Genomic DNA, 26,257 nt, shown 5'->3' on the forward strand with positions numbered 1-26,257 from the left:
CTCTGGTTAGAGTCCTGCATCAGCCAGCTACAACGGTGGAGGGACTGGGGATGCTGAGGATGCTGGCGATGCTGGGGATGCTGGGGATGCTGAGGATGCTGGCGATGCTGGGATGCTGAGATGCTGCGATGCCGCCGCCGTTGTCTCTTCCCCTCGTCTCCTTTCCCGAGGACTGGAAGCCCGAGCCCGGCCAGCCTGGGCGGTCGCCATGGGGATGGGCGGGCTCCCGGGCGGGCGGAGGTGGGGGTGGGCGCCCGCGGGGCCGCCTCCCTCCCTCCTTTCCTCCCTCCCTCCCTCCATTCCTTCCCGCTGCTGCTGCTGCTGCAGACCCGGGGAGCGTGGCGGCGGAGGCCCGAGCGAGCACTGCGGCTCCCCCAGCTCGGGCCGGGACTCCGGCTGGGGCTCCGGCTCATGGGCGGCCTGGTTAGTCCCTCTTTCTCTGGCCTCCTGCATCCTCCCGGGGAAGCTGGCGGGAAGGCGCCCTTGGACCAGAGCGAGACAGAGACCGACAAGGACACTGCGAGATTCCGAGGACCGACTCGCCCCCCCCCCCCCCGAGGGCTATTTTCACATGGGAAAGGAGAAGAAAAATCTCCTGTTCTTCCCCACAGAAACCATGTAAGACGACAGACTGCGGGCCCTCTCCTCTCTCCAGTCTAGTGGACACGTAGTCCCAGCGAGCAGGGAAGGACGCCAGCATTAAACGGCCACTGTAGCTGCGAGGGACTCTGCAGTCGGCCTCCGAGCCCGGGTCCTGCCCCTGAGCAGAGGAGGAAGCCCTAGGCTCCCCGGAGCCGCAGAGGCAACTTCCTTCTCCCATTTCTTCCTATTTCAGGTGCCCAAGGCCAGCAAGCCACCGCCTCGAATGCTTTCACTTTCCAGCTACCTGTGCAGCCCAGTCATTTCAAATGGTGCCCAGGAGCTTGTAGGACAGGGCAGGAGCAGAGGATGAAGCAAGGGAAAGGGGCGTCTCAGGGAGCCAGCTTCCCTGGGAGGCCTCAGAGATTGCCAAAAAAAGGAGGGGAGAGTTTTCTCAGTGGGAAATTGTGGCATGGCGGCCCTCGCTGCCTTTCCGTCCCTTTTTTCGACCCAACCCTTCCCTCCCTCCAAAAAACTAAAAACCAAAGCCAAAAACTCAAACCCAGGCCCGTGGGCACAAAGGGGCAACATCAAAGTCAGCCCTATCGAGGTGACTCGGAGGCACTCTTATGGTCACCTTGGACAGCTCCTCCTCACACTGTGCGGTTTCTGGTGGGTCCTGGCCGGCCTAGACGACTGATTGGGTTTGAGACACAGGTGTTCTCACCAACAAACATTCTTGGGTGGGGACAAGCAGGGCCCAAAGGAGTTAGGAAGGCCCAACTCCTGGTAAGGAAGACTTCCTCTGTTCCTCTTTTGCTTTAGGAGAGTCTCTCAAAGGAGAGCTCTCAAATCTGCTTCTGCTGAATTTCAGTCAGAGAAGAGAGCATGTGCAGCCCTGGTCCTCACATGGAAACACATCCACTGGGAGAGTAACTTCAGGGACCTCCCCCCACCCCCATACCAACATATAGACATACTAGCAAGATGGGCTGGCATCCCTCAGGCAGCACCCCTTTGGAGAACAGTTTCTAAATCAAAGGACACAGCCATTGCAACACCATCCATAAACCACATATCAGTCAGCAGATGCTAAACAAAATTACTGGGGAAGGCAAAGGGAGGCCCTGGAGGTTAGCTTCACAAGTAAAGTTCAAAGGGTCCCTAGGTCAGTTAGCCCACTGCTTGTTTGAGGGTCCCTGCCAATGGGATCAAAGGTGGTAAAAGCACATCATGGTCTTGCTAGGTCATTCTGAATGTCTGAGCTTGTGGGACAGCATGTGTAGGGGCCCCAAGACCTCATCTTTCAGTTTCATCATACTGCCTCTGATTTGCTCATCAAACATTTTCCTAGTACCAACTGTTTTGGGGGGATTTTTTAAAGGTTTTTGCAAGGTAAATAGGGTTAAGTGGCTTGCCCAAGACCACACAGCCAAGTGATTATTAAGTGTCTGAGGTCAGATTTGAACTCAGGTACTCCTGACTCTAGGGCTGGTGCTCTATCCACTGCACCACCTAGCCACCCCTCTAGTACCAACTATGTTCAAGGCTCAAGTTTCCTCCCATACATACACCTGTCATTTCCTCACTCTCTCCCTTTTCTTTTTCCCTTTTCCCTTTTCCCTTTTCTCTTTTCCCCTCCCTTCTCCCTTCTCCCTTCTCCCTTCTCCCTTCTCCCTTCTCCCTTCTCCCTTCTCCCTTCTCCCTTCTCCCTTCTCCCTTCTCCCTTCTCCCTTCTCCCTTCTCCCTTCCCTTCTCCCTTCTCCCTTCTCCCTTCTCCCTTCTCCCTTCTCCCTTCTCCCTTCCCTTCCCTTCCCTTCCCTTCCCTTCCCTTCCCTTCCCTTCCCTTCCCTTCCCTTCCCTTCCCTTCCCTTCCCTTCCTTTCCTTTCCTTTCCTTTCCTTTCCTTCATTTTCTTCCTTCCTTTACCTTTGTGAAATCAAATCCTTAAAAAGCTAAGGCAACACAGACAAAGACATGATACAGTTTGGGGGCAGTGAGAATTTCACATGAGTCCTCTGGTCTCACTTTCATATGGTATGTTTAAACACTAGCTGCCACAGGTGAGGGTCTCCTCAAGTCATAAGCAAACAATATCTTAAGTATCTTTGGTAGTCAGGATTCTGGGTGAGATGGGCATTTATGGCCCAGCTTTTAAGTAGCTAACAGTTGAAGGGGGGAGGAGGGCTCCATGAAAATGTGCACACAGTGGCCTGAAGTATAAAACAGAACTTTGAACTTTGCTGTGCAAAAGAGAGTGGCTCTGAGATCCATGAGGTCAAGACAGAGAGAAATCCATGTGGGACCTGGGTGAATCAGGGAAGGCTTTCTGGATGGAGTAGCAGTTCTCTGAATCTTAGAAGAAAGTCTCACTTGGTCTATACCCTATAATGAGATCAATGGAAAAAGCAAAGGGCCCCTGTGTACAAAGAACTGGCAAGTGAAGACCCATCAATTAAGGAATATCTAAATGAGTTGTGATATAGATGTGATATCTTATGAAATGATGAGAGGGAGAGTCTTCAGAAAAACTCAGGAAGACATCTAAATGAATGCAAAGAGAAGTGAACAGAACCAGGGGATTGCTGTACACGGCATTAGCAACACTGTTCTGATAGTCAACTATGGAAGACTTAGGAACACTGATCAATACAATGATCCATGACATTTCTAAAACAGTCATGATGAAAAATGTTATCTCTCTCCAGAGAGAGAACTGATTAATTCTGTGTGCAGATGGAAGCAGATTTTTTTTCACTTTATTTTTCTTGCTTCCTCCCCACCCCCACCATCCATTGCTCATCCCTTCAGCATGGTTAATGTGAAAATGTTTTACCTGACTTCATATGTACCACATTTTTTCCTTTTTAATGAGTGAGAGAGGGAGAAAATCTGGAACTGAAAATTTAAAAATATTCTCAAGCCTTATAGCAGGAAGCTGTTGAACAGAGAGTGAGGGACAAGACTCCTTGTGAAGAAGTTTTTCCTTCTATGGCCCTTCAATAACACTCCATTCTCCCTCTCTTCAACTCCTATTCCATTCTCCTTTACTTTAGTGTCTTGTGAAGTGGCAGTCCTTTCACTTGCCGAGGTCAGTCCCTCCATAAGCTCGTTGTATGTCCCTACCTTTCCAATGTCTTCAGCAGTTTGCCCCATCATCCCTATTTTCTAGGCTTCAATCTGTCCTTAGTGTCTTCCTTAGTGCTTATGAAAATTTCATTGTCTTGCTATCCTTAAAATACAATTGTCACTAGACTCTACATCATATCATCTCCTCCCTCTCTCAGCCAAAGTCTATTTACGTACATTGTCCACATTTCTTCTCATTCATCCCTCACCTTCTTCAATCTGACTCCCCATCTAAATAAACTGATCTTACTCTTTCCAAAATCACCTTCAAGCTCTTAAATAACTAAATTGAATGGACTTTTCTCATTCACCATCCATCCAACATAACCTCTGATCATCTTTTATATACAATGCTCTCTTCTCTCTAGTTCATAAAACTCTCTTGGTTCTCCAGTTCCTTTATTGGAATCCATTCTCACTTCCTAATTGTGAATATTTCCCAGGGCTTAGTCCCTCTTGCTCCCTCTCACATTCTCTTCTTAAATTTTCTCTGAGCAACCCTATCAGCTTTCATAGATTCACTGATCATATTTATCCCAGTGACAACTCAGTCTTTACATCCAGCCCCAGTGTCTCTTCTGAACTCCAGTCTGGCATCACCAACTGAACTTTGGACATTTTGAGATGCATGATACATTGCAGAGACTCAACAAGTATAAAATAGGCCTCACTACATTCCTCTGCTCCACACATTCCCAATCTACCCCTGATCTAGACCTCCCTCTCCCTCACCACCCACATCCAATCTAATGCTCTTATTTTGGTTTCCCAGCAGTTCTCTTCTTTCTTAAAACCCTTCTCTTCACAGCTTTCAGAGCCACTACTCAATTTATGTCTCTGTCACCTCTTGCTACAATTGCTTCCTAACTGGTCTCTCTGACTCACATCTTTCCTTTCCCTACACATTTGCCAAAAAGCAGGATGACCAGGCCATGACTGCCGAGGTTTCAACTAGCATCAAGAGGACTGAATTGCCCTGGAAAATTGCCAGGTTGGGCATATCATAGACTCCTGTTTTTAGGGGAGAGTGCTGGATCCTTCTGGCTAGAATCATGGCTCTACTCCCCACGGCAACTTCTCCCCACCTGGGAGACTGGATTTTAGCTTTAAAAATACTTTTTGTGGAGTCTAAGCAGGAAAATGCAACCCTTAAATGGGAAGGTCAGGCTAGGGCAGGACCCTTCTATTGGGGGTAGAGGTGAGTGAACCCCAATGTTGGTCCTGAATGCTGGATAGCACAGCCTGGGAGGAGGAAGGAGATTTCAACCTCAGACATCTGAAGGGTCTATGATCTTGCCCCTGGTATGCTTTTTCTCCTTTGCAGGGCCCAATTTCTCCATTCCTGCTCCTTCTGTGAATCCTATTCTCTCATGAGCCTCCTATAAATGTTCTTGTGGCCCCAACATCATGGAACTAAAGGGCTGACCTTGTGTCAGTGATGAGATAGTCTGGGCTTAAAAGACCAGTTGTGTCTTATGGAATCTCACAAACTAAAATGCCTCCATTTTTGTATCTTCCTTCCCTTCTCCCTCCCACCAGAATTTGCCATAGGAATACCATTTTGATTTATTTTTCTCCTGACTGGGGTTTCCCCTTGGAACATCAGAATTTAACTTGTGCCTAAGTCTAGAGAAGTGGCAAAAGGGTGCAAGCACTTTGGCTGACAGCATATGACATATAATTTAGGAATGATATCATTTGACAGAAATCCTCACCTCTCCCCTCCCCTAGGTTATGAATAGTTAAACCATCCTCTCTCCCTCTCTAGAGGCTTGCTTCATTTCCTGGGGACTCTGACAGTCCTGCAAATCCAGAGCACTACTAGTTGTGAGGCTAAAATGTTAAAGCATGTCTATCAAGCAGCTACTCCTAGCCAGATACTGTACTACTAGAAAGTCATTCCCCTTTCCCTGGAGAATCCCAGTTGTCACAGGACTCTGAACAGAGCCCTAGACTTTGAGCATGATTCTTTTGGGGGAGGCTCCTTGCCAAGGTTCTAGCTGGCTCTTTTTTGCCTCCAATTTCAAGAGAAGAGTGAGACCAAATGGTTTCTCAGCTCCAGGACTAGCATTGTTCCTGAGCATCTTCTCTCTTCAGGAGGCTTGGTCCCTAAATTTCTCTCTTGCCCAGGAGTCACACAATTCCTCTATTGGGCCTCTAATCATAGGGTTCTTCTCCCCTTTTCCTGTCACTTGGTTTTCCTGGGAGCAGGATAGGGCAGTGAGAGGAGGTTGGAGAGTAGTGATTAGATCTGCCAACATGGAAGTCCTTCAGGGAACTGAAGAGTGGCCCTCTTCCTGTCTCACATTCACCTCATCTCTCTCTTACTCTTCCTTGACAAAGATGAGTTCCAGAGGCAACCTCCTTCATGGGGTGACATGGGTCAAGGAGACCCAGCCTCAGGTGTAGGGCATTAGAAGGCTTCACACCATGTACTAGGCCAGCACAGATGCAGCATCAGTCCTAACCTGAACCAGCCTCCTCCACAATCTCCTAGAGAGGTGACTCTAGAATGGTGCCTCTCCCAGATACTGCTCAGCCTCTCAGGGAGCAAGCAGTACCTCTGTTTCCCCTTGCTGCCCTCCATCTGTATGTCTTCCCTTTTCTCCATTTGCCCCTGATGACCCTAGCAATGACTATTACTAACCCCACAGCAGGGTATGAACTCAGCCCCCTGGGACCTGGTGTGCTGTGTGATCATGGGCTTCAGTTTCCTCTTCATACAAGAAAAATGCCACTAATCTGCCCCATATGTCACAGGTATGTTATGAGAAATGTCCCTTGTAATTTGAATGGAAGCTCTTTCTATTCTTCTTCAGTCTAGACAGAAGCTTCTGGGCCTGAGGTTTTTAGCCCACATTCAGGAGTCCCTTGGATCACATTTTGGCTAAGTGTTATTTACTGAAGACAAACGTTTTGTTTAACCCAAGTTCCAGCTTTTTCCTTCTCCCCAACAGTATCATCTGCATCATTTTCAAAGGCATATTTCATGACTGTGCTGGCAAAGGGCTGCAGAGTCTGGCGCTCTGAGCATTGGCCTGGAGTCAGGCAGCATGGGGTCTGAGGTTCAGCTTTACCATCCAAGCCCACAGTGACCCGGAAGTGGCCCAGCACCTTCCCATCTATGTTTCCTTATCTGTAAAACAGAGATTCTAATGACGAGCTGGCTCACAGGGATGTTGTCAGGATTAATCACTTATTATGAAGCAATCTACATGCTAATTTTTGTTATTTCACAGCTGTGAAATACAGACTTTCCAGTCACTGTGAAAAGGAGATAAGGATTTTCTCATTGTAAGGAGAAAAATACTATTCAATGTGACTCATGGTGATAACAGACATCATTATGCTCCTAGATGGTGAAGCTCTCATAACCACCGCCAACTGGGTATCAGCAACAATATTAGTTTTTGCCCCTGAAATTGAGGGAGACACCACAAAACCCAAGAGAGTAGCTTCCTATGGCCCACAGCAAACTGTCCTCAAGACCAAAGTGCTCCCAGGAACCTACAACTGTGCCATCTCAGCCAAAATAAAGCCAAGATAGCTGTCTCACATCGGGCTGGAACAGAGGGAAGGACTGGTGTGGTGATTCAGTGGTATATGAGAATTATTTAGTTTGTGAGACTGTTTTAGAAAAACTTGAGTGTCATTTAAACAAATGATGATGAAAGCAGTGACAGTCCTGGAGCCACAATGGCCATAGTGATGTGGAGAAGGCTTCAGGCTTCTGATGATAATGATGGTTATGATGGCCATGGGGATGGTGGTGACAACAGTGGTGGTGATGGTGGTAATGATGATAACAACGGGAAGAAGGCAGAGAATCAAGATAGCCACAACAGAGATAATCACTAAGAAGATCACGATGATGATAAGATAGTGGTGAATCTCCTGATGATGCTGAAAGTGCCAAGGAGGAAAAAGTAAGAGGAGGAGGATCAGGATCTGGATCAAGAAGGCTAAGAGCACAATGACAATGATGATCACCATTATGGTAATGGTTGTGTTGAGGTGGGGCATAATGATAAGCACAAAGATGTGAGTAATGACAATACTAATGAAAAGGCTGGTGAGGATTGTATTAATGATAACTATGATGACAATAATAATAGTGACTGTGAATGATGGAGATGACAGTGATGATGATGATGATAATGATGATGATGATATGGGAAGTCAAGGTGACCTGATAATGACAGTAAGGATCACAATGTTGGTGATAGTGACAGTAGAGACAATGGAGATAATAATTCTGTTTCTAACAATAGGGTGGAGAAGGATGAGGATGATTCTAATGATAATGAGAACTGTGTGACAATATTCAGATACAAAACAATGAGGAGGAAAGAGAAGGCTGGCCAGAAGGCCAGTGATGAGAATGGGAATGAAGGTCATAATAATAAAATGGTTGATGGCGATGCATCTGATGAGGATGTTGTTGTGGTGATGATAATGGAGGCCATGGAAACAAGGGAGATAGTAATGAGGAAAGTTCTAACAGCCAATATTGACATAATACTTGGAGGTTTATCAAGCATTTTACAAATATTTCCTCATTTTGTCTTTTCAATGATCCTTTGAAGTATGAGTCCTGCTTTACATGTCAGGAAATGGAAGCAAATGAAGATGAAGTGACTTGCTCAGTTGTAAGTGTCTAAGTCTGAATTTGAACTCAGGGCTTTTTTCCGATGCCAAATCTGACTCTCTTGTGCTACTTAACTGCTCCATGAAAACGATGATGATGGTGATAATCTTGGTAAGTAGCCAAGGTGGCATTGCTAAATGCAATAGTGAGAATGCCCACTCTTATTGTAGTTTAGGACTTCAGATGTTACTGAGATTATGTGACAGTGTATATCCCCAAAGACTTGACACTTTTGAATGCATTAACAGTGTTGTGAGTGTAACTCTAAGAGAATTAGAAAACTGATATGTTTTAATGGCCTAGGAGAGTGCTGTGATAGTGAGCTAAATTTTCACAATGTATTAAGTGATATTTTTGCCCCACAGCATTCTAAGAACTGGAATATATAAGCCTATATGGAAGAAAACATGTTTATATAATGAAGTGAAAGGACACTCCTAAGGATGCTGGTGGCTGAATAAGAGGGAAGTGAGAGAAGTGAAAGTACTAGAGAAATCACTCCAATGTTCCATTGGAGTGTGGATCTCCTCATGTGGATGTTTTACATCACAGCCCTCCTGTTTCACTTTGTAACAAGGCCCATAGTAGGTTTGTCTTTCCTATAATAGAAAAGTCAAGACTGTGCTGCCTAAATTAGGCCTAGGACTTTGTAGGGCATGTAGCTTGGGAATTCATAGGAGATCACATATCCATGTCCTTCCTTAAATTCTCTCCATGAGGTTCATCCTACAGGTAGAAGGGGAGGGGATGGGAGCTGCCTGAAGTTCCTTGGACTTGGCAAGGTGACACCAGAGCCTCTGTGTTGCCCAAGGCTGACATTTTGCTCTCCTGATGAGATGAGCCATCATACATTTCTCTGATGACATCTGCCCATTTCTCTCTTAATGATTCTTCAAGGGTAATTGGTTTCATCTGCTCATGCCCTTCATGCATCTCTGCATGGATTTTTGGGAATTCCTCCTCTCCTGTGCATCTTCTCTCTCCCATCTTTTGCTTTCACAGTCACAGCCCAAGAATGAAGCCTTCACTTCAGGTCTCACTGACTCTTCCCTCACCTCTTTCAATCTGTCCTTCACCAGCTCCAGATCAGCCTTTTTAGTCTGCATATTGTCTCAGCCATCCTTGCTCACTACCCACCTGAGATACAAAAATGGTCCCATTACTCACCACTGTCCTTTCCATTCTTCCTAAAAACCCTATCTCTTTACCTCTTTTTGCTTACCAGACTCTCCAAATCTGGGATCCCCTGCTTGTTCCTTTGACCCTTCTGGAAATTTTCTCAGCCTGTGAAGCCCAGCTTAGGACCTCCTTTCCCCTCTCCATGATTCCCTCCACGAATCTCAGCAGTCAGGCATGACCTTGTCAAATGCCCCACTTTGTATTCTGTATACATTTCCTTATACACTCATACACATTGGAGTTGTCTGCAGGGACTTTGTGTCTTATCTCCTCTATGGGAAACAAAAAAAGTTTTTTTATTTTCTGGACTCTTACAAATCTTAACCAAAGGGCTTTAAACAGAAAAGAAAGAGGGCAAGGAAAAATTCTGTGTGGTTATTCTTCCATTGAGATACCTCTAAGAGAAGTCCTCAGACAGGAAGAAGCAGAGACCTGTGGACCACTGAGGATAAACCATAAAGCCCTTGCCCTTGGGAGTCTGGCCACAAATGCCCCAAGGATGGACCATAAGCAAGGGAGAGCTGAGCTGCTCAGATGCAGCATGGAACTGGAGAGCAGTAGCACCAGGGCCAATGCAGGCCCTGCCAAGATAGCTTTTAGGGAAGGGAATAGAAGAATCAATGAAGCCCAAAATTGGGCCTCTGAGGCTAAGGGGGCTCCTGATTACAGCTTCTATCTTCAGTGGGTGAGGGAAAGCTTCCACTTAGCATCTGGCACCAAGTTCAACTCTGCCCCTCATTGGAGAAAGAGCCAGCCTCTGGGCCCACCACATAATGGAATGGCTCCGGGCTAATGCCAAGAACCCAAGGAGATACACTGCCAAAAGTCTGAACAGAGGGAAAGAAAGGCCATCCTTCTTGGACGGGCATCATGCAACAGCTATGGCTAATCCTCTGGGTATTGCCTTAAAACTCAGACCCACTCAGCCCTGACTGGGCTATTCAGGATCCTCTATGGGGCCTAATAACTTCACTGTCCTCTTGGACAGACTCTGTCTAGGGCTTTCTACAGCCCTGTGGGTGAGAGTAGGGAAAATGGGACCACCCCCCATGAGAAGACCGATTCCTTCTCTTTAGGTAAGCAGCACCTACGTGGGTGGGCCAGATCTCTAAACTAGGACTGAGATTCCCAAGGATGCTGATGCACACTTTCCAGGCATTGGGGGGGGGGGGGTTTGGGAGCTTAAAATGGGAAGCATTCAGTGTCACTATGGAAGCTGAAGTATCTGAGGGATGGATGCCAGAAGATCCTAGGGTCTCTCAGCCATGACCCTTCAGCATCATGTGGGGACCCAGCATTATTCACAGAAGGGAAGGAAAACTGGCTGGGGTTGCTATGACAACCAGTTGCCTGCCCCCAGCATCCTCCAAGCCGCTGCAAACATGTCTGCAGTGACTCGATCACAGAACCATTCTCACCACAAGGAAGAGTTGAGAATCAGAAGGCAATAAAATTAGCCAATGAGGAATTCAGATGACAAGTCCTCTGCTGCTTCCAAGGGGCCCAGAAAGACTTTCCAAAGCATGACCCCCATAGCTCATAGCTGCAGGTGTGGACCACAGCCACATGGCACCCAGGGTGGAAGTGGCAGCTGTTCCTGTCCAAGAGAAGCTGGGACATTCTTCCCAACATGGCTTTTCCCTCTCAGCACTGTCAGTCAATAATTATTACACACCTACTCTGTGATAGGTGCCATGCTAAACACAGAGACTGATTGAGCCATGTGGGCATAGAGTCGCTGGTCCGAAAAGGGCTGGGCTCTTTGGTGAGCTCCAGGCCCCTGTCTTGGGGCATGCCTCGTGCTGGGTCTGAGTTCAGATAAAGATGGCGTCTGCCCTCAGCTGCTCCCAGACTGTCAAAAGGATAAGATGAGCCTAGATAGTCTTTGAAGACTTCGGGGAGGCTCACATAGACATAAAGCACATGGCACAGGTCCTGGTAATAGTAGGTGCTTAATAAATGTTGGCTGATTGGTTGATAAAGTTCTAAGCATTTTCGCTATAAATGGATGAGGACAATTCAAATCTGAGATTGTGGAAAAATGTGATCCAAGTGAACTTGATCAAGATTTAAAGAGGAGAGAGGGGTTTGCGGTCCTCATTGGCCCACCCAGGCAGGGGGTGGAATAGGCAGGGAGAAGGTCAGTAAGTGGGCTCAAGGACAGATTTTGTGGAGGGGGACTATGTGGAGGGGAGCATCAGGGATCAGTCTGGAAAGAAATGAGGGGTGTGTAGATTGGGGAAGACCTTGAATGCCAGGTAAAGGCATGAAAGCAGAGGGAGGTGCTACTGGTCATGGGAATGATACCACTGTCTTGTCTACAGAGACTTTTCCCTCCATCTTGTCATTCCTTAGCTTGCATTTGGTGGATTCTTCAGGTCTCAAAATAATCATTCTGAGCTCCTTTATCTCTTGCAACAGATTCCATTCCAAGATAGTTCAGAGATCTTTTTTCAGCATGAACCCTCTATAGGATGTGGTTTCTTGACCCTGTGGGTTTGGACCATGGTGCGTGAGGGGAGGGACAATGCCTCTGTCTCATTGACTTTTTTGCAAGGCAATGGGGTTAAGTGGCTTGCCCAAGGCCACACAACTAGGTAGTTATGGTGTCTGAGGCCAGATTTGAACTCAGGTAGTCCTGACTCCAGGGCTGGTGCTCTATCCATTGCACCACCTAGTTGCCCTCGTCTTATTTGCTTCTAAAGGGAAATCAGCATTGGGCCTACCCAGGAAGCAACACAAGTGGCTGGCCAGGGAGCTCCCATTTGTATTGAGAGGTGGTCCTTGGCATAATCTGACCAGTGTTGGCCATACTATCTTCACAACTGGTAGACAGACAGAACCAATCAGCATTGGTGATTTTATTTGTCTTGTAAGTTGTTGTGGCTAGAGAATTCAGCCCCTGGTGTCTAGCCTTCAGTGAGTGGACTTCTTGGCACTCATTGGTGTATGGGCAGACAATATAATCCTAGTGTTTGTTCAGAGTAATGGACCCAGTCAGAGACTGGGCTTTGCTGGTCCAGCTTCTAGGGGCAGCCTACATCCCTGGCTGCAGCATCAGAAATATACTGGTGACACTGGGCAGGGATGCCAAAAGCCACCTGGAATTCCTTTTGGAGACATCACTCCTTTGTAAATGTTGAGATGGGGTTGGAGGAGATGCTAGGATCTCCACATCCTGAGTGGATCCCTTCTCAGGGTCATGTTTTTAAATGGGTAAAATATAATATATAAGGTTAAAAAAAGATTATTATATCAAAAATCAATGTATTTCTCTGTTTCTATCTATCATCTCTCTACCCATCTATGAACCACTCATTTATCCATCATCTTTATCTATCTATCTATCTATCTATCTATCTATCTATCTATCTATCTATCTATCTATCTATCTGTCGACTCTAGGTGAAACTGGATCCTTTTCTTCTACTCAGGGAGAAAATTCAGACCTAGGTGGATGGCAGAGGTATGGCTGAATAGGAAGCAAACAAGACCCTCTCTCTCTGTGAGAAAGGAAGACTGGTAATGTGAATGAGGGGGCACCCTTCTCTGGGCTGTGAGTGTAGGAGCTGCTGGTGGTTTCCAAGGTAAACAATCATTAGTGGTCCTTGCAGGAACAATGTATGTAATCTGTCCTTTTTCACCCACATCTCAAGATTGTAATTACCCATCATGCACAGGGAAATAACTCTCGCTTCCTTACTGTCGATCAGATAAGTATATATTTCAGTTTTCATTTCTAATTGTGAAAACACAATATTTATGCAGTTGGGAACACTCAGGGCCCGCCCATCTAAAACCAAACCCTGACCCCCAGATCACCTTTCTGATTCTATAATAAGATCCCACATCCCTCCATCAAAGGGGTATCTCTCTAGGCACATTAGTGAAATAGAAGGACCTATCCATAGCCTGATGGTTTGGCTAGGAGTATATCTTTATCTGGGCAATCAGAGCTCAGAGAAAAGACAAGTGATGGAAATAGACTGTGATGTAGTCTAAAAGGCTGAAACTGAACCTGTCCCCCACACTTCCTAGCCATATGACCTTGGACAAGTCATAAACTCTTGGATTATCTGTTTTCTCCTTTTTAAGAAATGGAATCATAATGCAGGCACAAGTTCCTAGACAGCAATATTGGGTTGAATGAAATCATGCATACCAAGTGTTTAGAGTCCAGTGTTAATGTAAAAAGACCTTCTGTTTCAAAAGTGAGAAGGGTTAGAGCATATCTGCTGGACTTTCCTCAGATCCAGGAGGAGAAGACACAAAGTTGCAACAGACCACGTTGGAGACACAAAAGCTGCCCTCTTGTCCCCCCATGGCCTGAACCAGAGGCAGGATCTGGGTTCATATGGGGTATCCTTGTGTCCTCAGACCAGTCAGCCTTTCCTTTCCTAATGACTCTGCTCCTGACTTTCTGGACTTTAAACCTTCATCTCTCCATGCTTTCTCCTTCCTTGATTTTCTCTTCCTCCCTCCTCCTCCTCCTCCTCCTCCTCCTCCTCCTCCTTCTTCTTCTTCTTCTTCTTCCTTCTTCTTCCTTCCTTCCTTCCTTCCTTCCTTCCTTCCTTCCTTCCTTCCTTCCTTCCTTCCTTCCTTCCTTCCTTCCTTCCTTCCATCCATCTTTTCACTCACTCTCCTTATTTGTAGCATTGGGACCAGACTCATTGCTTCCATGGGTCCCTCCAGCTCAGTCATTTCTGAGGTTTATGTTCCAAGGCCATGAAGCTGCAGTCCTCATTAATTTTAAAGCACACTTTATAAACTCCAAATATTTGGCCAATTCTTACTTTAAAAATGCTGATTCGATTAAAGGCAGGGGAAGTTCAGGTAATTCACCAAGTAGTGAGGCAAGAAGTAGAGAGCCAGGGTAGGCTGAGCTTTGCTGGGCTTTGGGGAGCATTTCTTCACAGGCACAGGGCGGGCAGAACAACACATCCACTGAAATAGGGCCATCTTGAAAACTCCACCAACTTGGGCTGCCTAAGGACTAGTTTGGGAGGGCTTTTAATGAGAACGGAGCAGGAAGTAGGAGGGAGCCAGAAGAATCACACACACCCCAGGATGGTCACATCCACAAAGTAGCCAGCAGTCCAAATGAGCTCCAGTGTCTCCAGCTTCTCCTCTGGGCTCTGTGCCACCCACATGGATACCCCACTGGACTTGGGGATCTGAGGGAGATTAGTCATGTCTTGTTTCCCTAATACGCCAGCTGTGAGACTTTGGGTATATATTCCCTCCTGGCTGCAGTTTCCTCATTTATAAAGGCAAAATTATGGTCCATCCATATCTCCACCTAAAAATGACTGTAGGGGCCTTCCTAATTTGTAGGTGACCCTGCGTCCTCTAAGGCTGAGCTAACAGCAGCAGCTTGGGTCACTATCACTGATATTTATTAAACTCCTCCTACATGCCAGTCATTTTGCTAAGCAATGGGCTACAAAGAGAGTTCTAAAAGAGAGAACCTAATGAAGGAGGCTAATAGGGAAGGCAGGCACAAACAACCATATTTAAGAAAGATGTCTAGGAGGGAAAGTGAAAGCCAATATCCAGAGGTGATGGGGATGAAGGGGGCAGGTTTTCTGGAGAAATCTGAAGAAAGTCAGGGAAACCTGGAGGCTGAGACGAGGAGAAAGCAATCTCCATCTCACCCACAGGAGAGAAAGTAGTGATCTCTATGTCCAAAGAGTCACTTCCCACCAAAAACAGACCAAGAGCTAAGAAAGAAATCTTCTTCTTGTTATTTGCTGCCTGGGGATATCCTAGTAAATAAAGACAACTTGTTTCTTGAACAGCTGGCTCTCCATATGGGCTACCGTCAGTGTTTGCCATTCCAGCAACTTAATCAAAAAAAGTATGGCGGGATAGATATTCTTGGGTTCCCCCAGGGTGGGTCACATGGTATGTAGCATCTTCTAAACCTCCCTCATCATTCTGTCCACTTTATACATTTCATTCGAGGAAGTGCACTTCCTGACAGAAGATACAGAATTGAACATGGAATTCGTCAACTTGCTCCAGCAATTTAGCAGAAAGAACTCTTCTTAATGGGCCATGATGAAAGTATGTGCTTACTCCTCAGTCTATGACTGAGGCCTGCCAAGAGGCCTTGACCATTCTCTGGAAAGGTGTACCCTCCCTGGTCGACTGCAGCAAGTAACACAAGAGTAATAAGAGAGTCATTGAGGCAGCCCAAGGGAGTGGGGTGATGGAGCTGAAAAGTCTGCACAGATCCCTCTCTTCTCAAAAGAAAAGTTGCCCCACAGACACTTGGGCTTGAAAGAGCAAGCCATATTCAGGTCACCTGGACATGCCCCATCAGGGTCATTGGTTACTCATGTGTGTGAGGAAAAGCAGCAGGTTCTTCAAGGTCATGGACAGTGTTTGTTAACTCTAGACTGAGCAGTGTGGATTGGCAAGTTCACCTCAGAGACACTCAGAAAAAGAAAAAAAAATAACTAAAAGTTACCCTTTGAATCAATAGCAATAAAATATGTACTTGTGCTAAATTCGTTTGTTTTAGTCATCTGGCCATCAATGACTTAATTAACCCATCCAGTAATTTGTTGCCATTAAGGCAAAGGAGATTTGTGACCCTGGGGTCTTCAGGTAGTGCTTTGAGGGTACCCCTCCTCCACAAGCTGCTCTGATGCCCCATCAGGATGTACAGGGGATGTGTTTGGGACATGAATCATCCAGGTAACCTCGGACCAGCCCAGTGCAAGTTCTGGCCAAGTGGAGGGGTCTCTTAGAATTACTCCTGCACAGACCAAAGCCCTACCTGAGGATTAGTCTGGCTAAGGACACTCAACCAGACCAGGTATTTGGCAAGGAGACTTGAACTAAGTTCAGATGTTCTTGAGGAGAAATCTGTGTGGGGATAAATGCATGTTCAAGATTCTACCTCATGTGCTGAGCCTGCATTGTGTCAGGCTCTTGTCTGACTCACACAAGGGTTATAAGTCTTCCAGAATCAGCAACTTCTCTGGCTGAATTCAAGAATCGTTTGTGGAGGGTGGGGTAGCTATTCCTATCCAGTGCTTGGTATAGGAAGGGAGGAGGGAGAATACGGAGAAGCCCAATGTTTCATCTTTTCTCTCATAACCTTGTATGAAGTGGGCAGGCAGGTCTTATTATCTTGATGATAGCCTGAAGTCTAGAGAAGACTGGAGATTTGTCCAAGTTCACATAGACAGGAAGGGCAGAATGAGACCTTGGGGTTGTAGAGAGGAAGAAGGTGTGCCATTGTCTCTTCCCTAGAAGGGTGTTGGGATCAGAGCTGGGTGAAAACACAGAAACCCCAAGTTTCCTGATTCCTTCTCTCCTACACCCTAGAGAAGCCTTGATTCACTCTTCTAACTTCCCTTGTGTTTAGGTGAGGATTCCAGTGACTTTGCCCTTGGAGACAAAATTCTCTGCATTCCAGCCCAAGAGGAAATAGCCATTTCATTCCACTGTCAAGTTTAGTGCCAGTCCCAGCCATCCTTGGGAGCCATAGATCATGGCCAGGAACCAAGGTATTCCTGGGGTGGGGCACATGGGCCAGTCTGGCTATAGTATAAGGCAGAAAAATGGGCATTTATTAAGGGCTCACTACATGTCAGACTCAGGTGCTTCAAAAAAAATTATTTATTTAAGGCAATGGAGTTTAGTGACTTGCCCAAGGTCAACTTAGGTAATTATTAATTGTCTGAGGCTGGATTTGAACTCAGGTCCTCCTGACTCCAGGGCAAGTGCTGTATCCACTGTGCCACCTAGCTGTCCCACCTGGTTTACTTTTTAAAGCATTGGAATGTTAATCTTAGCAAAATGACAGTTATCTCCTCTCAAAAACTTGAATTTGAATAGGAGAAAACAACACAGGGGCCACCTGGGGAGTTCAATCCAGGCAATAGCTCTGAGAAACACCCCCGAAGCCTGGGAGGAGTGAGTCCCAGAGACACAGAATTGCGCTCCATGCCCCTGCGGTGGAGTGGAGGGGACTTTCCAGGGCACCTGGTCAGGCCACCCCAGACTGGGAGGAAGAGTGAGAACAGAAATATCGCAATGCAGTTCATGAGATGGAAGGCCTTCACACAGCATCAGAGGCAGATAGCCTTTATTACCAGGAGCTCACTGGAACCTCACCACACCCAGGGCTACAGGGATGGGGATCCCCGATTTCAGAGGAATCAACTGAAGCTAAGCTACTGGCCCTGGTCACAGAGCAAGGAAATGGCAGAGGATTTAGCTTCAGGTCACCTCTGATTTCAAGTTTAGCATGCTACCCATTGTTTCACACTGCCTCCCATCAGAAATGCATGGACAAACTCATCCATAGATTCCCCAGGATCTCTAAAGTAGATAATGTGACAGAATCATCCAAAACAGAGATCACTTGTCATACCTTCCTCTTACTCTCCAGTCTAATCCCCTGCCATTCTTATCCTCACACCTGTAGCCATCTCTATCCCCCACTCAGTCTCTTGTCTAACCTTGCTCCAGCATCATTTCTCTCATCTCCATCTTGGTCCCCACCTCCCAAATGGATCTGGGTGAAAGGATCTTACTTTGCATAACCTAAACATAATTAAAATATTGGTTGGTGAGATGAAACATAATTGTTTTTCAAATGAGGAAATTAATTTCATTACATTTTAGAAAAAAAATTTCATGCATCTGTCAGCCCAGAGACGTGTCCTTGGGTAGTTTCTCTGGAATTTCTTACCAGACAGGGCATTTGGAAAACTTTTTTTCATGAATTCATTGCAGAAAATTCAGTTCAGAGAAAAGTTAAGCATTAGGAAATCAAGGCCTGTCTAGTGCAATTTCCTTGAAAAGAAAGAGATCAATTTCTCCTGGGTCTGAGGCAGGTTTTGGGGATCTGGTTGACGCTCTCTTCATTATTGCCCAGAGTCCTTCGGCCGATCCATCACCTTGGACGTAAATGAATTTGTTTATTGGTCTGGGTCTGGAATGGATGAAAAGGCACCAAAGGATTTTGTAATAATTAAAATAAGCCGAGCTTGCCCTCAGGCAATTTTTGACAGCCGCCTTCCAATAGAGGAGAAAATCTTTCTTCTGTCTCCTGATAGCTCCAATACTGATTGACCCAAAGGAACAAGGAAAATCTACCATTTGTGAGTTAATTCTGAAAAATATCAGGCTCACCTTCCTTCCTCCATGGTTCAAGGACCCCCCCAGGAGAAGATAGTGGAGGAGAAGTCACAGACAGTTTCCTTTGACTTGGATGCCTGTAGACTTGGAGGAAGGCTATAGGGAAGAGGCTGGCGTGTGTGTGTGTGTGTGTGTGTGTGTGTGTGTGTGTGTGTGTGTGTGTGTGTGTGTGTGTGTGTGTATGGGGAGAGAGTCTTGGCTGGGTTCTGTGATAGTAGACGTTCATTACTCTGAAGAGAACAAATCCACCAGAGCTATAGCCCAGTGTGTGTGATGGTTTAGTCAGAGAATGAACTTGGAGGAATGGAGTAAGGGGAGATTGGATCTAAATTTGGGCAAAGGACTCACCCCCTTGATTCCTGGGGACTCAGGGTCCCAGACAAAGCTGCAGTCAACTCTTGGTTGTTGGCTAGTGAAGCAGAGATGGGAACATCTGATAAGAATCTCTAACCTGCCTTCCCCAAACTTCTGACCAGTAGGTATTTCTTCTGTGCCTGGCATAGGGTGAGGAACTGTTGCTTTCTGTGCTTCCATCCTGACAATGCACACCCTCTAAGGAATAAAGCAGTTGAATAGAAGGGGGCTGAGAGTTAGCTTTGAGCTGGGTCACTGAACAAAACTCACTGAACAAAACTCCAGGCACTCCCTCTGGCCTCTGAATGGCAAGCATGCCTCACCTTGCCAGTCATCTCCAAACTGTGCCCCTAGTGCCATGTGGTACCCTCTGCTGAGCTGTCCCCTTCCAGTTCAAACTCCCCTTTAGAGACTGTCAGTGATTTGGAGCTGGGAGAAGTGTGGAGCATCCTGGGGATGACTGTTGTCCTACATAATCTAGGAAGACAGTGACATTAAATGAATGATGACATGACATGAGCATTATGTTGATTAAAGTGAGGGGAATGTTGTGCAAAGACATCCTTCTCACTGCCTCTTCCAGAACTGTCTATGCCCATTGGTCTGCTAGTGTAGGAAACAGGACTGCTGGAGATGGTCTGGATATGGTGGAGGCCTCGGCCATTTAGATGTGGTCCCTCCCATGTAATTGAGGCACCACAAGCATTGTAGTATTGTCAGTCAGAGGTACAAATGGTATTTGGGGTGACAAATCTGTGACATTACAGTAAAGCCAACCCATCTCTTGATGGTTTAAATCATCACTATGGGGATTTCTATAGGGATAATCTTTCAATATTAGGGTTAAGCTAAACCTGTCTCTCCATGGTCAGTATGGCAATTTTATGGTGATGAGTTGACCTGTCTCATGATTGACTAAATCATCAAAACAGAAATATTTGTCAGCAAGATCTCAGTGATAGAGCAAAGCTAAACAGTCATTCAATGTTCCAGGTTACTCCCCCCCAAATCCCAAAGACTTTGGTTTTCTGGATGCTGCCCAGTGGGTCATGGGAATAATCGGATCACTGGTCGGCATCACTTATGGTTGAAACCACAACAGTATCTGATTGTCTTGAAACATCCAACTTTTTTCTTGATTAATAAAAACATTCTTTGCAAATACTTTTGCTCTGGTCCATCATGGGATGGTTCAAGAATTTTACCTCTAGCAGCACAATACGAATGCTCCCAGTTGACCCCTTAAATCATTGTCCCAGTTCTGAAAACTGACAAAATAGAACTGGGGTCCTATTCCATTATTCCTAGCTAGAGTACCCAGGAGACTTGGGCCAGTATTGAATATTCTATTTTTTTCAAAATCCAGGTACTGCATTGGGGACTGGGACAGGCAGGGGAGGTGTTGAAAAAAAAGCAACTCTTTTGAAGCCCTGCAATTGGAATGAGCGCTGGGCAAGTCTGGTGCCAGCAGTCGAGGTAATCCCAGCTCCAATAGCATATGTTAAAGTTGCTGCAGTTTAAAAGCTCATAGTTGGATCTTGGGATTGAGCTGGCGATCCACCATGAGATAAACTGCAGACAGACTCCTCTGTATCAACCCCCTGGGCACAGTGGACCTTGTACCTTCCTTCTTGCCCAAGGCCACACAGCTAGGTCATTATTAAGTGTCTGAGGCCGGATTTGAACTCAGGTCCTCCTGACTCCAGGGCCGGTGCTCTATCCACTGTGCCACCTAGCCGCCCCCTTCCTTGTACTCCCATAGAAGCCTTCACCATCTCTCTCAGCCATTAGTACTTCCCTTTCCCTTCCCTCTCACCCCACTACTCTGCATTCACTTTGTGGTTTCCATCTTCACTGCTCTGGGCTCATGCTGTTCCCACAGTTTGTGGGCATCTTATGTCCAGGGTGGATCTTCTTCTTGACTTTGTGGTCCTGGAAGTGTCTGGCATATAGTCAGTATTAAGAAAATGCTTGAATTGACTGGAACAATGACAGGAAAAGTGTGGTAAACAGTCCCATGTAAGTGATTGGCCCTGTGCCTAATCAATACATCAAGTCTTGCCCAGACCATTCAGTGATTGATCGCTGGAATAGCCATCTCTTCTTAGACATGATGGGGAAGTGATTCTCTCCTCAGGAGGATGTAGCCTTGATGAAGTGGGGAAAAAAAGCACTGCCCAGTCTGATCTCTGGGGAGGCCACCATGCTGGAGTCTTTGGACAGTTCCATCTCAGACAACATTTGAGTCTGAGATATTTTGGGTGTCTGGTGCTTGAATGCCCATGCTGTTGCCCATACTGCTATTGGTTTCTCTGGGTGGAGTGGGGTCTTGGGGACCAGTCAGTTCTTTGACTGCTAATCCCCATTCCCATCTGACAGTCCTGCTGCTGGTCCTCTGAGATGCTACTCAGAGGAGTCTTTGGTCAAGAAGCTCCTGCCTGGGGCCTACCTCATGGAGTGTCCCCAGGAGGTCTGGCTATGCCTTTCTGCTCTGTCTGTACCTAGAATATCAGTCAGGAGGACAAAGCAGAATGGAGCTATCTTCTGGGGCTGATAGATGTCCTGGGGGTTGTCAAGAACCCAGTCCTCACTTTAGAGTCCCCCTCTAGCCTCCAGGTTTCATTCTATGACTCTTTCCATCCCTTAAGGGTATTGGGGGAGGAAGTTTTATCTTCATCTGGCCTAGGCCCAACCTAGGACCTTGTACATTGTAGGATTGGCAGTGGGGGGAGGGGAGGGAAGGTCTAATCGGTATTTGCAGGATTGGTTTGAAATTAGGCTATCAAACACTCCATTAAAATCAAACATCTGATGACCCCAAGTGAACCCAGCCATGGGTATGGCAAGCATGGTGGACATCATAACTGTGGGGTTCTTCCTTGCCATTGACAGCAGATTTGGTACCCTTGCCCTTGGGGTGATGTCCTTGTTGAAGGGTGCCATCTTTGCTTTCTTCCACCTCCATTACTGCTTCAGGGTTGGCTTCTTTTCTCTGCACAGACCCTTCTTCTGGGTCCTGGTTGGTTGTTTGGTCAATACTGACCTTTCCCTCTCTTCTCAGGGAAACATGACAGCCCAGGCCGGTTGATATCCAGTTACAAAAGCAAATATAAACTCCATAAAATACTATCATATGTTTGTTTTCCTGATGACAACCATGTCCAGGAACCCAGAGAAAGATGATGTATAGTCTGGTACTTAGGACTGGATATCTTGGGCCCAGGAGGGGCACCAGACATGGGGTTGATAGGATCCCAGGATGGAGACCCAAAGAATCCCTCCTTAGAGATCATCCAGTCCAGCTTTCCCATCTTCAGAAGAGGGAAGCCAAGGCCTGAAGAGAAGCAAAGTGTCCAAGGGAAACACCTGGCAGAGGAACTGAGGCTTCTTTGTATTCCACAACTTTTGATTTTCCAAGTGGGTGAGCAGGAAGGAGGCTCCTCTGTCATCTGTCTCTGACTTTTCTCTGAAATGTGCTCCACACACGCTCACACCACACACATGCACAACACATATTACAGCACACACACAAATACAGCTGCACATACCTCCACACACTCTAGCTGATTTTTCTCTAAAATGGGCTTCCTCCACACATGAACACCCCCTCCCCCACACACACCACACAAGCCCTGGAGAGAGGTCACCCACTGACCTTGGGGGCAGGCCTGCTTCTGGGCTGGGGGTTTCTAAACTCTTTATTTCATCAGCAGGGGAAGCAGTTGTGACCAACATTTCACCCTCATTTTGTAGATGGCAGAGTGTCACCCAAAGGTCTCCTCCCTCCACATTTGGACCCTTCCTCTGCCTTTCTAAATACATCTCTTGGGCAGAGTCTCTGGTTGAGAACAAAGATCTGTGTAGGGAGATGGGCAGGAAGATGATGAATCTGCTTTGTTCCTTCCCTACCAAGCAGTAATTGTTGGGGGGGGGTTCTGGATTGCTTCCTTATCCGTATTTGTGTGTTTGGTACCTAACCCTGGACATACAGCAGGTGTCTAATCAATGCTTGTTGATTGGCTGATTGAAAAGGTGAGACATGTAGGGTCCCAGGGAGTGGGAACAGCCTGTAGTATTGGGGGTGGGGTGCTACTACTAAAAGTTAAGTGATTTTCCAGGCTAGCCATTAAATAACAATAATAAAGACTCATTATAACCTGGTGGAGGTGGCATTGGCAGAGACAGGAAACAGCACCTGGCGGGGCAGGAGGTACAGGCACCCCTCACTGGACACCCCATTCACTCTGGTACTCCTGAGTATTTGAATCCCAGACTCAGAGTCTCAGGGAGGTGGGACTTTTTCCAATGTGCAGCTGTATCCGTTGAAAGCTCCATAGATGGGGACTGAGGACATGGGGCTATTGAGAGAGGGATTGGCCCTACAGAATGGAGGGTAATGGTAGGAAGAGGAAGTGGAAAAGAGCAGGGATCTTTAACACAGAGCTGAATTGAGGCTTCCAAGACAGCAGCAATTCAAAGGAAGAACAATCTCAAAGATGTCCCCAAGTAAGGGTAGTGAGCTCCCTGTCATTGGAGAAGATGATCAATCCTCGGAAAGCCATGGTGGGGGGCAGGTTACAGAGAGGGACAGGCAACAGGATCTGAGATTAACATCTAGTGCTTACCAGGGTGCTATCATGGAAAGTCAGCATTTTCCCTGAGCCTCAGTTTCCACACTTGGAGAATGAAGAGGAGATTGCTCCTTGCCTCCTCACAGGGTCATCAAGAAAGGTTTTCTTTGTGAAGCAAGTTATAGTCACAACAATTTCCCTCCCATGACATCTATCAAGCATTGTTCCCCACAAAGCCACTCAAAGAAGTCAAAGCCTGCAGTATAGAAGGGCCCCCTCTTCCCCATCGATGACTGGAGCTCTGAAGAATGAGCTGCCCTCTACCAGGTCCTTTACTAGCCATGCCCTCCTATTGTGGGCACCCAGAACAAGAGCAATAGCCTCCTGTTCAGGTCAGACTATAGATCTCTCCATGGAAGAAGGCAGGACACGTCTTGTCAATCAATAACCAGAGATTAAGCTGAGACCCTCATTTTTTTTAAAACTTGAGGAGAAAACACACATCTATTCTTTTAGTATTGTGGTGGGAGAGGAAAGGCCTTGAAGTTCTCTCTTGCTTTTCAGTAATGAATTAGCATTCATAAAAACTCAATAAGACCGCAGAAAAGGCTCATAAACTTCATTCAGGCTCTTTTTTTCCAGTCACTTTAATTTCATAAACCAGCAATTTGGTGAAAATGACATTAGGAGGAAAAAGGATTTTCCTATGGGTTCATTTACTCAGCATGAACCAGCAGCTAGATAGTTGTGAGTGTGCCTGCCCTCATCTTGTCTCCCCAAGAGAATGGAAGCCCTGGAGGCAGGGAGGGAACTCACCATCAATTAACTTCTGGATTAGAATCTGTCTCCAACCCTGCCTGTGTGCCACAACAGAGACAGGGAGCGGGAAGGGACAGTGAAAGGACTGATTACCAGGTTTGGAGTCAGATGACTTGGGTTTGAATCTTGACTTTTGGTGAAGCCTGTGAGACCTTGGACAAGTCACTTCTTCCTGTGACTCAACTCCTTTCTCTTGAAAATGAGAAAGCTGATCTAGATAATCTCAATAGTCCTAAAAGCCTTTTCACAAATATTCTTGGAAATTTCCGCTTTGATCCCAGACCTAGAGCCAGAAGGGACTTTGGAAGCCCTTGAGTCTAACTCCTTCCCTTGACATATGAGGGAACTGAGGCCCAGAAAAGAAGAGACCAGGCTGTATCATCATCATCATCATCACTATCACTAACATCAACATTATCATCATCACCACCACCACCACTATTATTATCAATCATCATCATCATCATCATCATCATCATCATCTTCAGCAGCAGCATTACCACTATCATCTCAAAATTAACCTTAACCTAAGTCTAAGTGTGAACTGCGAGGACATGTGAGGGAAGTCCAGTTTGGAGCAGAATCAGAGTTCAGTCCCTGGTGGGGATCCTGAGCAAAGCAGCCCTAGGGAAGGAGAGAATGCCACAGAAGAGGTGACCTGGGAGCTTCACAGGACTGCTCGAGGGCCTAAAATCACTGGAGGCTGGAGGGATGGATCATTCCTGGGTTGCCCCAACACTGTCCAGAGATCCCAAGAACTTCTTACTGAAATTCTCCAACAGTTAGGAGTCTGACCAGCCTGAGTCAGGGAAGCTGTCCTCCAGTTTAACAAATATATTACTGTGGACTTCAGATGATGTGATCCCCCTGCAGTGGGGAGTATGAAGAGAAGGATATCCAGTTCCCAGAGGAAGCAACTTCATTCAGTTGCTAGCCTGTTCTGGAACTGTGATGGTGAGAGTCATATACGCTGGATGACTGTGCCTGAAGGAGGGGTCCAGGCTTGGCCCAGGCCTATGCTTCTCCCCTGATCTCCCCAACTCAACCCAGAAACTTGTGGATTTGAGGAACTATTCTCTTGTTGATCCTGTCCCAACTCTGTTGCAGGTCCTCACATATCATACCCAGACCTGTGATGGTCTGCATCAGTCTCTCCCCACTCCAATACAGCCTTCATTCAGCCACTAATAGGATTTTTCTAAAGGACAGATCCAACCAAGACAACCCCTAATCAGTAAACCCCATTGGCCCCCTATCAACTCCAGGATCAAATACAAAATATTGTGCTTGGCATTTGAAATCCTTCATTACCTGGCCCCCTCCTTCCTTTCCAGCCTTCTGACACCTCACTTGTCAACACACACTGTTTGGTCTAGTCAACCTGACTTCCTGGCTGCTCTTCAAATAAGACTCTCCATTTCTGTGTTCTAGACTTTTTCTCTGGTTGCCACTTTCCTATGCCTGGAATATTCCTCATCTCCAACTAATGACCTCCTCAACTTCCTTTAGGTCCCAGTTGAAATCTCACCTCCTACAGGAAGCCTTCCCCAAAGTCTCCCAATTCCAGTGTCTTCCCTCTGTAAATTATCTCCTCTTTGTCCCAAAAGAGCTAGCCTTGTCTATATTTCTTTGCATGCTGTTCTCACTATTAGATTGTAATCCCCTTGAGGGAAGGGTCTGTTTGTATCCCTAGCACTCAGAAAAGTACCTGACTGATTGGACTCCCCCCTTAGAAGCGAGGTCCTTGGGGTCCCTAGGTACCCTGAGAACAACTGAGGCCAATGCAGCAATCTCCCTACTAGAAGTGCCAGATGCATTTC

At 46.5% G+C, this 26,257-nt stretch overlaps 1 protein-coding gene across 1 annotated transcript in view; it reads right to left on the reverse strand.

The window, feature by feature from the left end:
- ADGRA1 (adhesion G protein-coupled receptor A1) overlaps positions 1–26,257 on the reverse strand; it is a 260,938-nt gene that overhangs the window by 62,918 nt on the left and 171,763 nt on the right.

The sequence above is a fragment of the Macrotis lagotis genome, chromosome 4, assembly GCF_037893015.1.
Source record: "Macrotis lagotis isolate mMagLag1 chromosome 4, bilby.v1.9.chrom.fasta, whole genome shotgun sequence".
NCBI lineage: Eukaryota > Metazoa > Chordata > Mammalia > Peramelemorphia > Peramelidae > Macrotis > Macrotis lagotis.